Source organism: Phaenicophaeus curvirostris, chromosome Z (assembly GCF_032191515.1).
Source record: "Phaenicophaeus curvirostris isolate KB17595 chromosome Z, BPBGC_Pcur_1.0, whole genome shotgun sequence".
Lineage (NCBI taxonomy): Eukaryota > Metazoa > Chordata > Aves > Cuculiformes > Cuculidae > Phaenicophaeus > Phaenicophaeus curvirostris.
The window spans coordinates 16193027-16197935 of NC_091431.1; positions in this window are offsets into that span (position 1 = coordinate 16193027).

A 4909-nucleotide genomic window follows, 5' to 3' on the forward strand; every position below is an offset into this window, starting at 1 on the left:
GCCTACATGCATTTTGAACCCCTCCAGGGATGGGGACTCCACCACTGCCCTGGGCAGCCTCTGCCAGGGCCTCACCACTCTATCATTAAGGACATTTATTCATAATATCCAATCTAAAGCTCCCCTGAAACAACTTGAGGCCATTAAGGCTCATTAGGCTAACAAAAATTTTCTTGTGAAGATTGCTGTCTCAAGCCCTGGCGAAGGGCTGCAGGATGCCTGTCTCAGCCGGCATCCAAACCTGGTGAACTTCTGAGCCTTTTCATGTTGCTGGCCTAGAAGCCCCCACCAGCCGACCTGACCCTGAGCAAGCTGTTGCCAGCTTGGCATCTCTAAATGTGAACTTCTGGGAGCGTGGGAGATGACTACCTCATGTCAGCTTCCATAAATATCTTTCTCCTTGCTACAAGGCTGGGGCTACCAGCAGTCTCTACCCTCTGTCACCTTGTGTCAGTTTCAGGGCTCGTATGTATAATCAGGGTGATAAAACATCCTCAATCCTCTGCCAGTTCCTGGAGATTTACCACAGATTTTGATCCATAATTTGCAGAAATTAACTTCTGCCACAAACCTGGCTGGCTGCCTAATTTAATGAAAATTTTAGGTTTGATTTTATTTGGATTTATTAGGGCCAACTTGGATTTAAAAGGTCCAATCCACTTTGATTTATTAATGACCTTCTTCCAAAGAGCTGAGACTGTGCAATAAGCAAACACCACAACCCATTGCTCTAAACACATCAATTATTATTATTATCAGTCATAATCAACCACTGAGTGAAGAAGCCAAGAAGGTTTTTAAATGCTAAGGACATCAGTACTAAAAGTACTTTACACCAGTTGCTCCTTCCATGTCAGAATGCTTTTTCCAGGCAGGGCTATCTCCTGTGGATTAAGGCCACTCAAGTGAGATGCTCCCCTCATCAGAGCAGAGAAAATAAAGGAAGCTGATGGAATAAGAGCTTTCTGGTCCTGGATAAGCTGCAGTAGCTGCTCGCACGGGACTGAGGTTCAGAGAGCCAGGAGGAACTGGCTGTATCAGAAGATATCGCAAACCCTGAGCTCAGGTGCTCACGGGATGTTCAAGAGAAAGCGTGCCAAGCAGTTGAAAGAAGTAAATAAAGAGGAGAAGCAGAATTAGTTGAATCAGATCCGCAGTTTGGGTCTGAAAACTAAGGCAAGCAAAGGTGATGGGAGCTGGGTGGAGATGGGTGGAGGAGAGCAAAGAGATAGGTGAGGGCATTCTGGATCACACTCTTATCAAGTAGGAGAAAAGTGAGTATGCTTCTGTTTGACAGCCCTGGCCTCCCTCCTGCCCTTGACAAGTGTCACTGGATAGGTACAGAGGCATCTGCAGGTCCCAGTGCCGCTGACGAGCGTGTTCGCATCCCAGTTTTGGAAATCTCTCCTGGAGAGGCAAAGCCAGGGCTTCTTATAGGCTGCTGACTTCTTGTTCTAAGGAGAGTGCCATTCAACCCAACACAGACCACCATTCCCAAAGCCTGCAGTCTTAAAGGCGCTCACCAAAATAATCCCTATTCCTTTCCATGTTTTTTGTAACCCTTCCCAACCATCTAGCCAGGATCTTGTCTGCTCCCCACAGTGCCCCTAAGACATCCCCCCCCTCCCAGCCTGTAAATCTGTCCTACCAGCCAGAAGTAATATGCCCAAGCTAGCTTCAAGCTGTGTTTGTGCCTCTCTGTGTTACTGGCCATAAAACAAAATAAAATAAAACAAAAAAAAGAAAGAAAATCAAATAAATTACCCTCCCTTCACACTTAAAATCAGCAGTGACACTTCTCCACAGCTCTACAGAGCTACAACTTCTCTCTAAACTTACGGGAAATAAAAATAAATTGAGCACTAATCTTCCATCAAATCTGTTTGAAATGCCCAGGGAGTTAAAAAATTGTTAAAAGCAGAGTGATTTCACCTTCCTCAAAAAGCAGATGAACAGCAGTACAGGGACACTTGTAGTGACCTATTGAACATAGGGAGAAAAAAAGATTCAAATAGGGCAAACACTTCTGGATGCTGTCTTTCCTGAATTTTCTTTGTTTACTTTTGCTGCTACAGAGAGCGTAGAAAAGGAGGGACATTTGACTGCTAGCAAATAACCTCATTGTTCTGCCAGTCAGACCAGGAGCATTTCCAAACAGACATTTCTGGCCACACAGATGCAGTTTCAGCTTTTGGAAACCTAGTTTCAAGTCAGTGGCCTGCAGGGTTAAAAATCTGCAAGGAAATAGTACGAAAATTCATAGTAGGAACATTTATGAATGTTGCATCAGGGGCAATTAATCAGCTTGCTGTTATTTAAGTGGTTCTCTCTATTATATGATAGAAAAGTGCAATGGCACTTCATGGTGGTGAGTAATCAACATGTGCCTGCAACTCATAAACCTCGAATGTTCTCAGTAGGTGCAAATCCATCCTCATTTCTCTGTTTATTCAGCAGGGAGCAGGCAAGGATATGGCTTAAAGGGAATCTGGACTGTTTGTGGTTGAGCTGCTGATAGAGGTGTAAGAGAAAATATATCCAAGATCTAAACACAGAATAAGTTTTGTGTGCATTGTTCCAGCATACTGCTGCCATTCTGGACACAATTTATCGCCAACGTGTCCCTCCCTGAGCAGTCACCTCCGCCATCCCCACATGCTGCTAATCTCAGAAATGAGCCCTGCACTTCACAATACTGACTGATTGAAGGAAAGCAGAGCTGTTCCTCAGTGCTGAAAAATAGCTCCTGTCCAGCTCGAGTTGCGGTTCAACTGAGTTAATTCATATGTTTCATAAATCACTTACTCTTTGTTTGGCTTTTGGAAATCCAAGGAAGGATTTTTATAACCACCAACAGGCATTTTGCCAGCAACCGCGGGCCCTGAGAACGTTCACCTGCTGGGGTTGGAGCAGTTCGTACTGTTGATGTAGGTCACTCTGCCCTCCCTGCCGAGTCACACTCACCCCTTCTTCCTCATTATAACCCAGCTGCAGATTTTTTTTTTCCATCTTTCTTCTGCTGTGCAGAAGTTCTGTTGAAAAAACACCAAGGCCAGTTTAAGAAATGTCTGAAACACACGGTAAATCCAGCCACATGGAATAATTTCAGTGGAGATATTTTAACACAGATCTCAAATAAGCCTTCTGAAGCTGGCAGAAATTTACTGCATAACAGTATAAATCGTGTGCAGCTGCTGTTGCAATGCAGTGATCACTATTTACCTCCCACTCAATTACTGTAAACAGCTCACACACTTCAGCATGGGAAAAACTGTACCAAAGCTCAAAGTTGGCCCTGTATCTGTTTTTCCCTACTCACAGTAATTATCCACAACATCTTCCATGCCTGCAGCATCTCCAGACACAGTGCAGAGGGAAGGAGCCCTGTGAGCTGTGAGACACGACTCTCTCTGAGAGAGGTGACCTTGAAGAGTAATTGAAGCTAATAGCTTAAAATGTCACTTTTTGGTCAATAAAAAAACCAAACGTGCATGTCGACATACTAAGAAGAGATTTTATTAGCTTCTTCTCCCAGCTAGTGAAATTAGCATGTCAGATGATTGAGATATGGGTTTGAGACAGTATTATTTCTTAAGCAGAAGATGCATGGCACCAAGAAAAGTGTGGAGTTGTGAGATGAGAGAGCACCAGAAGCAGCTCTTAGCATCACCTCAGGGCAGGAGCTCCAGCAGCACCCAGCAAGGGCGCCCGCTGCCACTCAGCAGAATGGAGGTTGGACTCATGCTTGTGCTAACTCAAGCTTGAAATTAGTGCCATGATTTCACCTTCCTTCGTCATTGTGGTGTTTCTAGCAAAAACGCAAGTGCAGCATCTCTGTTGCAGATGTGTAAAGGTGAACACAAATTATCTGTGAGAACAGATAAAGCAAAGCACTAAATCAACATTCATGCTGATTGCTCTAGAAACTCTAATATCAATATTTATAGGGGTGTGCAGAGATACAGTCCACCATGTCCAGGGAAAGGCAATGAAGCTGGTGAAGGGGCTGGAGAACAAGTATCCTCATCACTGTCTACAACTGCCTGAAAGGAGGTTGTAGTGAGGTGGGTGCTGATCTCTTCACCCAAATGACAGGTGATAGGATGGGAGGGAATGGTCTCAAGCTGAACCAGCGCAGGATTAGATTGCACATTAGGAAATACTTCTTCATTGAAAGTGTTCTCAAGCACTGGCAGAGGCTTCCCAGGGAGGTGACTGAGTCACCGTCTCTGGAGGTATTCAGGACGGGCAGATGAGGTGCTCAGGGATCCGATTTCATAGTGGACAGGTTTGGCTTGGTGATCTCAAAGGTCATTTCCAACCTAGAGTTTTGATGATTCTATGATTCTATGTGGAGCTTCAGGACAGCCTCAGATGTCCTGAGAAGGCACATTACCAGACTGCAGAGGCTCATAACGCTTCAGCTTGAATCACTCAGCTCTTAATAACAGTTTTCACCCCTGGTGTAGAAAGGATACTGCAGGTACAGCTCACTGACAAAAACACTCTTCTACATAAGCAGCACGTTTAGGGTTACCTAGGGAAGGACTGCAGCTCAGGAATCAACGAATACTGCAAGATGGTGAGTTGAATTTATTTATATTGCTCTCTTAAGTAACCTATTGAATATAATGATCATTAATGCGACTGATCTCTTGATATCTGTGGTTTCAATCCAGGCTGGGGATGACATGATTGAGAACAGTCCTGCAGAGAAGGACTTGGGTTGTTGGGGGAGTAGAATCTTGACATGAGCTGGCAACGTGTACTTGCAGTCCAGGCACCAACCGTATCCTGGGCTGCATTCAAAGCAGTGGGACCAGTAGGGTGAGGAAGGGGATGTGGATCTGTTGGAATGGGTCCAGAGGAGGCCACGGAGATTATGTGAGGGCTGGAGCTCCTCTGCTGT